This window comes from Cupressus sempervirens, chromosome 5 (assembly GCF_028749045.1).
Source record: "Cupressus sempervirens isolate cs-2001-9-10 chromosome 5, ASM2874904v1, whole genome shotgun sequence".
Lineage (NCBI taxonomy): Eukaryota > Viridiplantae > Streptophyta > Pinopsida > Cupressales > Cupressaceae > Cupressus > Cupressus sempervirens.
The window spans coordinates 257906770-257919090 of NC_143122.1; the positions used below are offsets into that span (position 1 = coordinate 257906770).

Sequence of the window (12321 nt, forward strand, 5' to 3'; positions counted from 1 at the left end):
CTAAATAGATAGGATGTATGCTCAAGCTTTATGCTTCAAAAAGTGCTTCAAATGGAGTTGGAATTTGGGTGTGAGTGTATGGTTTTGATGTAAAATGGCTTCTCAAAATGGCATTATGACTTTACTTCATGGATTGTGTTATTTTGCAAAGGGGAAGGATCCAATTTATAGGCAAGAGGCTTGAGGGATTGAGGGCTAAGATGCAAGGATGGAAAAAAGCTCATGGAGGGCTCAGATTGCATGAGAAGAGAGCACATGGATTGTACTTCCTTACAGCCAATCAGGGAGTGACACATGTCACAGGGTGAGAGGATGGAGGAAAGGGGAAGGATGAGTCAACAAAAGAGGTTCAAGGGATAAGATCTTCATAAAGACCCTCATAATGGCTTGTAAGAGCAATAAAAGGGCTTGGAAGAGTCATTTATGGCCTAGTGGACTTCATAAAGTTTTATGGTTGGGATATTTTGAGGGAGATGAGAGGAATTTCGACTTGGGCTTGATTAGGAAGGTTTTAATCTTGCTTAGGCTTGTTCAAATGATTAGAGGATGGATTAGGATGGATTAGGATTAGCTTAGGGATAGGCAAGTGGATGGCATGTAATGAGGGTGGGTGAAGGAGGAGATATTTGTTAACTTTGGCTTGGGTTAGTAAGTTTTAACCCATGTTTAGGGAATGTGACAAGGTTAGGAGGGGATTAGGATTAGGTTTAAAGACATCTTCTAGAAGAGTCTAGACTTTGGATGAGGATAAAGACTTTCTAGAATAGTCTAGAGTTTCCTAGGATGAGGATGAAGACTTTCTAGAAGAGTCTAAAACTTCTTAGGATAAGGATAAATTAGATTTTTAGGAAATAAATAAAGTTTTATTTATTTCAAGGGTTTGGGTTGAGGAGATATTTATTAAAACTTTTTTTAATAAACATGAGGATTAATATTTAATCTTAATTAAATATTTTGAGTTGGGATTAGGGGTAGGAAATGATGGAATTAGCCTTTAATCAAAATTAAAGAAGGATTAGAAGATTTTGGAAGAGGTTAGTGGTTTTAAGGAAATTGGCCAAGTTTTGGGCAAAAAATAAATTTTTTATTTATTTTGTGTTTTTTGGTCAATTTATTAATTAAATAATTAATAAATAAGGAAATAATGTTTAAATGAGATTTAAACATTTTTGGGAGGGATTCCTTAATTAAATATTTTTAATTAAGATAAAGGGATTTAATGGCATAAAAATAAATTAATTAATTAATAAATGATGATGTCATCAAGAATTTTTCAGGACATAAAAATAAAAATACTTTATTTTCTGAAGGTTTTTAGGTGTCTACAATGGTATCTAGCTAACTCCTCATTAGTTTGATATTTTCCTTCACTTGTGGCGTATCCATAATCATGTAGATCTCCATCAAGTTCTATTTCAGCTATATTTCTTTGTGTGATATCATCTTCAAAATCATCAACCTCCTCTTTGGATTCTTTCAGGATGGAACTCTCTACCAATAAATTCAAGTCTTTAAGTAATATCTCAAATTTTGCACCCATAATCATGTTGTGGAACAATTTCATTCTATAGTCTTTAACATGAATGTTCTTCCCTTTTTCCTTTACATTAATATTATGAGCAACCCACATCCTTGTAACAAGTGAATGTGTTTCTCCATACATAGAAACATATAATTGATCTCCCTCAACATTCTATATATTGCTAAAAATTGTAACCCAAATTGCTTGATCATCTGCTACTATATCCAACTCCATGGAATTTCTAGAAGAGGATATGAAGTTACTAAAAATTGTAACAAATTTGCTTGACAAGATTTTAACAACTTTTACAAAAATGTTGCAATTTTGACATTTTTCTTCGAAGAACCAAACAATAAAAAAAGCAAGTCAAGACCATTTCTAAGGTCGTTATTGGATAAATCAATGATGTAGGGGCATTTGAGGGTCAACATTGTTGACTCAGATGTGGGTTTTGGTCAAAATTTACTTTCGAGGGTCATAACTTATGACTCGAATGCACAGGTTTTGCCTAAAATTTTACAGGTAGTTGCATGAGGAGTTATTTGGATTTTAAATTGAGTTTAGCTCAATAGATGGCCATTTCAACATTTTATTAGGAGCCTAAAATATTGTCTTAACCTCCGAAATTGGCTTTTCATGTTTTTTCTAGTTTTTCTAGAAAGATGTTTTTGTAATAAATCCAAAATCAGTTTTTTGATTTCATCAATTAGTTGGAAATTCATCTTTCCTTTATTGGGGGATTTTCTTGGGAAAAAATGGGATTCATAGGATGGGTTTTTTAAATTACCAAAAATGGAAAAAATTGTTTTTCCCAAAAAATTGCCAAATATGGTAATTTTTGGAAATGTAATAAGTAGGTGTTTTATTTCATAGATAGGTAGTGTAGAGTTGCAAAATTTTAATGAAAGATTATGGCATTCTGAAACTTTTGTGTTGTAATTTTGTTATTTATTCTTCGAAGAGTTTAGGGTTACATCAATCAACTCAAAATATCTTATGAAATCCTATTCTAAGTTCCTAGTATGGTCCTATTGGGCTAATGAGACCTAAGGTTTATAAAACACATTTGTTCTCTAAGCCTTACATTATGAGACCCAAGGTTTATTTTCCAACTTCTGCTAGTTGTTCTCTAGTCTTCTTAGTTTCCTCTTATGTCATCCATGTGGAATCTTCAAGGGATTTATCTTTCTATTTGACCAAGATTTCATAATAAGTCCTCTTCCTTATCTTGTGTGAATCTATCTTGTCCAAGATACATTCAATTGTAGGCTTGGACTACTATGGTACAAATAAATATATAGTATTATGATTTGGAAATGAAAAATAAAGGAATTTTTTATGATTAAAAATTTAGTGTGAGCGAGTTCTTCTAATGTTCATTATCCAAGTGAGCAGCATGGTAAGATTTTGCTAAAGTGTAAATAAATGAGACATTAAGTGATTGTTATGAAAATGACTACAATTTACTTCTAGGAAAAGACATTTTTAACAGTTTATAGCCTCCAAATACCATCCAAACCTAGGTGATCCTTGATTTTTTATTTCTTCTTACATGATCTTAATTTTGACAACTCCTTTTCCATGGAGTTTTATCATTTAAAGGTATGTTTCTCTCTTCATTATTGATATTTTACATCACTTTGTTAGGCTAAACCCATTTTGAGTTTTTAACTAAGATAACTACTCATTCCTATACTATTAATGTAGATAATTTCTTTAAGGGGCCTCTATATCTCTTGTCTTCTTTGCATCTCTCCTTATTTCACTCTAGAGATTTTATGTTTCATATTTGAGGTATTTGTTGTAGAGTTTTATCTAGCATATATTAATTTAAAAGATAGTTTTTGTCATTTTAAAAATACAATAAATCTTTTTTGTATACTTGGTTGAATATTCTTATGATTGCTCTAACTTAAATATTTTCCTTCATTTCATATATTATATTTTACCATAGATGAAAAGGGATTGATAATTTTGTTTGAAATTGTACATACATCTTTTTGAAGTTTGATATTTCTCTTTTTCCTAGCTCATAGTCCACCAATATGTTTTCAAAACATGTGTTGACCAATTGGAAATTGAGCCACCAAATTGTAAGAAAAATTTTCCAAAAGGGCATAAAAATCATTGGTGCATGATCATCATCTTTTTATGCTCTTTTTTTATACTTGTTCTTACATTCTTTGATTTCTAGTGGGAAATAAATTCTAAACTAATTACGCAGTTCCAAAATCGATTGTAATTGGTTGAGGTATGGTTAAATACCTAATTTCACATGTTATTGAATTCTATGTGTCTATGTGCTAGTGTTAATGAATGTTAGATGTTAGCTTTGGATATTATGAGATTACTTTATGAATATTTTATGTGCTAATGGGGTGGGTAATGGAACTTTATTAGTTTAAGGTATGTTTTTCTCCTCATTATTGATATTTACATCTCTTCACTATGCATTTCAAACATTCTTGTTATCATTTAATGAAAATGGTCATTTGTATGGATGACTATCATAGAGTAGAAATTTTTTAGCTTCAACATTTCCACTATCCTAGTCAATCAACTGTTTGCATCCATTGTTTGTGCACTCAAAATTAAAGACATGTAACTTTATCACTCATAACTATAATTCACTAACATCATAGATGAGTAGTCTAGTTACTCAAATCCAACCAATGATATTATGATTTTCAAAATTAGCTTACATATTCATCTACAAGTCTTATGAAATGTTTTTTTTCTTATAAAATTAGGTTACACATGTTTCTTTATTAGACATAGTGTCAAAAATTAAATAGATGTATAATATGAGATAATAACTTAGAAATATTTTTAAGAATATCACCTTAACATAATGCTTATGTTAGAAACCCATTTCATACCCCATTGTAGCTGCTAATATAATTAACATGCTATTATATCTCATGGTATTAGGAAAATGATATTGGAATTTCCAATCTCAATGTTGGTTTTAGGAAATGTAGGAGGTGACCCTAGTTCAATATCAAAGATCGGTAATGGTCTTGCTCAAGTGGTGTTTTCAAACACACACACATGAGCACATGCACACGCACGCATGCACATGCGCACACACACACACACACAATACTTTTGAGGAAGAAAGTTGGGGATAATTTAAACCTCAATACATAAGCATGGATGATAGGTGTAGTTGAATGTGTTTTTTTTAAGCACATCTTTACATAGTTGTTTGAGATGTCTATAGCTTTTAAAGATATAGGCTATGGTAGACATTAGAATTATGAATATTATAGGAAAGAGATTCCCACAACAAGCAAAAACATTAAAATAGCTAAAAGACTAAAGTCATTCTAATCAAAATAGCTAAGAAATCCCATGTTAGATCTTTATCTTTGAGTTCCCACTACCAATAACTTTATGAACTTCCTCAACATATACAATCTTTACCTATGTATATAAGAGTTGATCAAAGAATGTATATGCTTAAAGGTGAAGATCACACAATATTTGTCAAAGCATTTCTAGGAGATGGCCTAGCAATCAATTCACTAGTGATATCCAAATCTTACAAAACTATCCTTAGTACATTTGGGACTGGGTTAAGCTCCCAACAATACTTCGGTAAAGATGCATTCTTATTACTTCTGCACATACCTTCTCTAAGAAACTATTATATGCATAGATAAATACTATATATGTTGAGGAAATTCATGTTGTGATGTGGAGCTTAATCAAAGTCAGAGGTTTATTTAGTGCAATTTCCCCCACAAAATTATTTCTATGGGGGTTTGGGGTAGTACCCCCAAGATGGGGTGAAGGGGCAATTCCCTAGGTGCACTCCCTATCATAGTATATAGTGGGGTTGAGAGGCAATGCCCCAAAGCCAAAAAATGGCATTATATTGTAAAAGGCGTCAACTGCTATTTTTCTATTGAATGACTTATTGTAGCCCTAATTTTGTAAGCGACAAAAGCTTGTACAAAATGGCTTATGGTTAGGGATTTCATAATGTATGGTGATATTATAGCTTCTTGCAGTGATATTGAGTTGTAAGGGATTGTGGACTTAAATCACTAGATAATAATAATATTGGACTTGTTGGTGGTGGACGTAGCCTAGGGATGGGGTGAACTATGTTAAATCTTTTTGTCTTGTGTTCTCTTCTGTGCGATTTATTATTTTTTGATATTGGTTACATTTGCATGTAATTATTATTTCTATCTTTTCTTTACTCTAACAATTAAAAAAGTTATTGGTGGCAGGAACTCAAAGATAGAGATATAACAATGGAGTTCATAGTTGTTTTAATTACAAGTCTTCTAGTGTTTTAGTTTTTTTTTAATTTTAATTTTTATTGAGGGTATTCATTTCTTATAGTGGACAAATTTTGACATCCACAATGGATTATAACCTAAAAATTATGTGGTCCTCTAACAAGAATGAAAGTATGTTTTTTTTTTTTATCTCAGCCTATTTTCCATGCATCTCGATTGTGGTTTTAATGCTCTTGACTTTCTTCCTCAAAGAGTACCATGCACAGATCGTCAAAATTTTGATGAAATGAGAATAATTTATATCATGTCAACTAACAAGGATGTCATAGTCATGATGACGTGATTATTGGTTATCTAATGATAAGATAGTGGAGCAGTTGTCCTAAAAACTTTATTTTGCATGTTATTTTCTGACAGTTAGGGTGTCAGCATTCTGACAACTTCTTCACATTGTCATATGTCCAATGATTATGGCTACCATTTAAATTTTTGACACTATCATAGCGATGACCACTTTCATGGAATGCAAGACAATATGTTGTTATTTGCTACAATGAATTGACATTAGAAATTGATGGAAAATGTAGTAGTGTTTGTAATTTGGAAGATACTAGTCGTAACCAAGAAGGCCTTATAGCATGGCATATAGTTTATTTAATCATGTGAGCTATCTTATGAATCCATGGAATGTATGTCAAATATTTTATGTAATTAAAGATCTTTTGATAATAAAGTGTTTTCTTACAATTATATCTTATGTACTTCTATTGTTTTGTATTTGTTGGGGTTGGGTCATCATCTTTGGGGATACGCCTATCTTGTATTACACCAGTGCCTCATTTTGGGGCTATAACTTGTAGTTCTCTATAATATCAACCATTGATATAATAGCGCTAATGAGGAAAGTGTCCCTATACATTCCAAATTGTTGATCCAATCATTGAGACCTATGACTATGCTTTGCATACTTGTAAAAAAAAAAATTCTTGAAATCTGAAATAAAATCAAGCACACACATTTCTTTTACAACCAATTCACATCTACAGTCTTCACCTCCACTCTTGAATGTGTATTATATCTTGAAGATATTCTTCACACCCCTCATGGAAACATGTAATAAATTTTGATAAACCACTAAAATGTAAAAAAAACTGGTAACGTTTTGAATTAATTAAGGTAATGAGAGATGACTATATTTTTATTGTAAAAATACTCTAGTGGAAAATTCATAATTAATCATTTTTTTGAAATAAAAAAACCAAAAACTATAAGTCACATTCAGGCATGAGTCTACTTATTATATCTCTAATTCTATAAAAAATTATTATTATTTGATTTGATTAAGGTGGCCAACCATACACCTACTTCTTATTTTTGTCTTAAAATTTTTTGTACTAATGCATTAAAATCTAAAATTTTGACCAATGAATTTTTATTTTTTCAAATATGACCTAGTAGTCTAGAAACAAATGATAAAATCTATAAATTATATTTAATTTCCTACATATTCTATCTTACAACTTTTTGAAATAAACTACATAACTAGTTCAAAATTGCAACTAGATTTGCTGAATTTACACAATTTTTAATTAATTGAAAAAAAATTAGTTTGTATAATAAATCTTAATTAATTAATAAAAAATGTCCAAATGTACACATGACCTTCAAAATCAATCAATTTTAGACTCAATATTTCTTTACTCAATGCTAAAAATATTATAAATTTGCCACCTCTCTAATCCCATTCTTAACTTTTTCCATGATGAATAGACATTTTCTATTAATTAAAATTTAAAGAAACCTTTTCCATTAATTAACTAAATTTAATTTTAGATTCTCTTTCAAATTCTACTAAATAACTTATCTTTCTTATTAATTAAATTTTAAAAGTCCGCAGTCTATTTTATTCTATGTCCATAACAAATTATTCATCAACAATTTTTAATAATTAATGATTACTTAGTGAGAAAATTTTCAACTCAAAAAATATAACCAAATAATTTAGATCATTAATCTAGTTGAAATCTTCTTAAACACACCCTTGGGTTGGGCCGGCCTTTATTTTCCATATGCTTCCCAAAATTGGCATGGTTATCTTCCTACAGCATGAAGAAAATGAGGTTGAAGAGGAGAATGCAGATTACTGGCAAACCATATATTTTTGACTTAGATGTAGTTTTATTTTAAACAGTTTGACATTTTCCATTAAAAAACCAAAAAACTATTTGAACAATTTTTCAACGTCAATACCGTCAATGATACTAATTTTGGATACTTCAAAATCAATATAAAAATTTCTAATAATTTTATTTTAAGATGTTCTAACTTTTTCCTGTCCCAAATCCTTGTTCTGTTGTCTGTTATTACACATCTCTACAGTGCAACTACATAGTCTCGGTTAAAAATTGTTCCATTGTCAAAAATTTCTATAAACAATAACTATTCTATTACGTAATTTTGACTTGAATTTAAAATATAGGTCATTTCGCCACATGTACATATAAGTTGGCAATTCACTTGTTATAAATGCTGTTACTGTCAATACAGCTTCATTTATTTAAAAGATCTGCAACGGAGGGTAAAAACAAATGTATTCTTGTTATGGTGGTCAAATTATGTTAAAGTGTACGTGGAAATCGAAATAGAGACTAGTCGCTGGGAAAGCGCGTGGGAACACAATGAACACAATTTTCCTGAAGATGGCATCTTGACGAGGCCTAATTTTCCTGCAATTTACTTGACCCAATTCAATGTTCAATCTCTGCGTAACTTCTCAGAGCAATCTCTGCGTGTGGGACACTTTCACAGTTTTTTTCCTTTATATACTCTCTACATGCTAAGATAACGCCCAATACAATCCATTGTTTCTTGATTTTCTTGTTCATAGAAGTGCAGCCAAACAATTATATATATATATCTATTGTTGAGAATTGAAGCCAAATAGATTTGTAAAGATGGAGGGGAGATTGCACGGAGAATTAGATCTTCCAGGGTTCAGATTTCATCAAACAGAAGAGGAGTTAGTGGGATTCTATCTCAGGAAAATGGTTCAAGGCCAACCTTTCAGTTTTGATGTGATTGAAACCTTGGATTTGTATCGTTATGATCCATGGCAACTCCCGGGTAATCAGTTTTTTACTTAATGAGAATGTAAATTTCGATGTTTCAAACTGAAAAGATGGGTGGTCTATATGATTTAGGTGTTGCAAAAAGAAGATAATCATTATTAATGTATTGTCTTTGCATTTCCTCAAGTACTCAAGAGATGAATCGGTTCTTTTTGTGTTTTTTATTTAGGGTTTTGAATTGGTTGAGGTTTGTTTGCTATTACTGGGTCTATATTTTTAATTGCAAGTTCAAAAGGGTTTATCATGAATTGTGTGAATTGTTGTTTATAAATTTAGATGTTTCAAATTCAAATTTGGATGGTTTAATTAACATAGTTTTAGTCTTTCAAATTGAAGTCATGAATGGTTGAGATAATAAATAATGTATTGTTCTGAGTTGCCCTAATAAGTCAATGGAGGAATCCTTTTTTTATACTATTTTATAAGATTGTTGAATCATTTAGGATTCTTTACAATTAATGGGTATACTTTTTTCTTTGCATATTCAAATGGGTTTATCACGAGCTTCATGTTGTTGTAGATCTTGCGTTTGTTGGAGAAGGAGAATGGTTCTTCTTTGTTCCAGTTGATAAAAAATGCGCTCAATCCAGAAGAAGTAGGCTTACAAGCTCTGGTTTTTGGAAAGCTACTGGAACGGATAAACCAGTTAGAGATAATAAGTTTGACTGTATTGGGCTTAAAAGACATTGGTTTTCTACATAGGAAAAGCCCCAAATGGAGAGAAAACAGATTGGATCATGAATGAGTATAGAATGCCAGATTTTCGCTCCGCAAGAAAGGTGATGTTATCTTTTCTTAATTATAGGTTGCAATTCAATTTGTTAGCACATTCATATTATTATATTCTGATAGAATATTTTGTAACATCAATAATCCGTATAGTAGTAAACAAGCATTTTATTTATTTATTGTAGAAGGATATAGTGTTGTGCCGCATACACAGAAAAGCCACATCTCAGAAAACATTGGATCATCGAGCTATAGGAGTAGACTTCATGAATATTTCAGCTGCTTCAAATTTTAAAAATGACTTTAACTTGATGAGTCATGATTGCGTAGCCATGGATGGGGAATTACCTTATTCAAATGAAGATGTAATGGAGTGCATGAGTCCATTAAAGGATAATAAGCTGAAGCCCCGTGAATTGCAGGTGCCTATGTTGTGTGTGGATAAGCTGTTTATCCCATGGATAGAAACATGGACACCATCCGTTCTGCTATGCACTCCCAAGGAAGAATGGAATAACATCTGAGATAATGCTCTATGAAACTTTGCCTTCAGATCTTCTGTTAGATATACCAATGGTTAAGGAAGTGAGCTCTATAATTGAACACCTTATGTTAATAAATCTTCCAGGTTTGGATCAACCAAATAAAATTTGGATGGTAGGGATTATTTATTAAGCTTATGTCTATGAAACAATCCATGTATAAGGATATTAATTGATACTTTCTCTTTCAAAATTATAAAAGTTCCTCAATTCTATTGTAACAGAGTTTTCTCAATATTACACCAAAAAAAAATACTAGTTCAATAGATTGAATTTCTAAAACCAAAAATATTTTTAAATTATTTTATTTTGATTATTTTTTAAATTAGAATTAGAATTGTTTTATTTATTTAGTATTTTTCTGTTGTAATTTTTGTCAATGAGAATTTGAAATTGAAAGTTCTTGAGATGACATATTACTAGCTTGGAACGAATCTTTTTGGTGTTCATGCGTTGAAACCTTTTATTTATATTTCCTCTGATGTTGTTAATGACATTCCTATCGGGTTTATGTTACTAAAATTACTTATTGAATTCTGTGATTCACGGATCTTACACAGTATTGGAAATTCCTTTGACAGATTTTTATTTTCCCATTGGCTGTTTAAAAATGCATTTTACTGCTAAGATTTGTGTTTTTTTAGCCAATTTGTAATTTGAAATCTAATCTATCGATGGGATATGCAGACACGATATACTTACTTGCAAATCAGATATACCTTGCAAATCTATTTATTTGAATTTCCAAGATACCAGCTCATCTATTGAAACATTAAATGTCCCTCGTGAACACATTAAATCTACAATAGAAAGCCATATTTATAAACTAAACATAACATCCCCTACTGTGGACGTGGCTCAAAAAAATGATACGAACTTTCATAATCCGACCAATATAGGGATAAACCCTGTGACTACTGATGTTCCAGTTATATCCCCTAAAGACTTGGATATAAAGATAAAACAAGATGCTTCTAATGGGGAAAAATGTGATATGGGTATGTTCTTGGTACTCACTCCTCTTTCACTTGTATCTCACATTAAGACCCGCATAAAGATTTAAGATTGAAAGAAATGAAATCAAATAGTTAAATTGATGATGATATGCAAGTTAATTAAAGACAAAGAAAACCGTTTCAAGTGACTTTTATTAGTATTACAAAAAGTTCAAAGAAGAAAAACAGTATAATTCAAAGAAAAAGAAAAGTTTCAAGTTTATCCCTCCCTTCACTAGATCTTTGGTTACTAAAATAAAAGTATAATTTGAATTTTCTAAAGAAACATTAGATCTCTGGTTACTAAAATAAACATGTATTTTGAGATTTTTAATGGAAAAGTTGTCAACATCAACAAAATAGAAGCAAAGGGAGGGATTTTCTTCCCTTTGAAGACAATGAGAGTAATTTTATGAAATGTTAGACCTTAAATACCCCTAACAAGGGACACTTGATAAAATATCAAGTGGTTCTAATCAATGTTGATTGGATGCTGCAAGAAACAAAGTTAATTGAAAATCCTGTAATTTCTTTATTCTCTTCATGGAAATTCTTCTATTTTTCTTGAACCCTCTAGATTTTCAGATTGTTTAGCTTTTCTTTGGAAGATTTGGAAAGATTTTACTAGGATGGCAATTAAACTTAGAAACTTCTCATCATAACTTGATGCTTGGAATGGATAAAATAGAATGTGATAGGCCATCATAAATCCTCTCACCATAAGAAATGATTTGGTGGTTTTAATGTTATTATGAATGACATGAAAATACTACAGTATAATTCCTAATAAGTGCATTATGTATAATTTTAAATCCTTTATTTATTATAACAATCTCCTGAGTTGCTAGACACAAAATGATCCATTCACATGGATGATTATGAGAAAAGAATTTTCACAAATTGATGAGAGGCTAGATTGTTTTACACATTAGAAAACTCACAAATTGTTGAGAGGCTGGATTATTTTACACATTAGAAAACTGGATCAATTTAGATTTTAATATGCATTCTATTATTGTACTCAACTCACACATTGAACATTTTCCAAACTTACTTCCTTATTTAACGATAAGGCCCCTCATAAAATATCATTTAAGTTTGAACAAATAAAATTAGGACACAAATAAAAATAAGACTAAAATTCAAAAATGT

The 12321-nt window shown here is 30.7% G+C and overlaps 1 pseudogene across 1 annotated transcript; it reads left to right on the plus strand.

Moving 5' to 3' along the window:
• Positions 1-8648: 8648 nt before the first annotated feature.
• On the plus strand, positions 8649-10391 carry LOC149555522 (NAC domain-containing protein 22-like; annotated as a pseudogene). The gene is made up of 3 exons (XR_016365322.1): positions 8649-8898; positions 9424-9682; positions 9818-10391. The product of XR_016365322.1 is annotated as an NAC domain-containing protein 22-like (transcript).
• The last annotated feature ends 1930 nt before the right edge of the window (positions 10392-12321 follow it).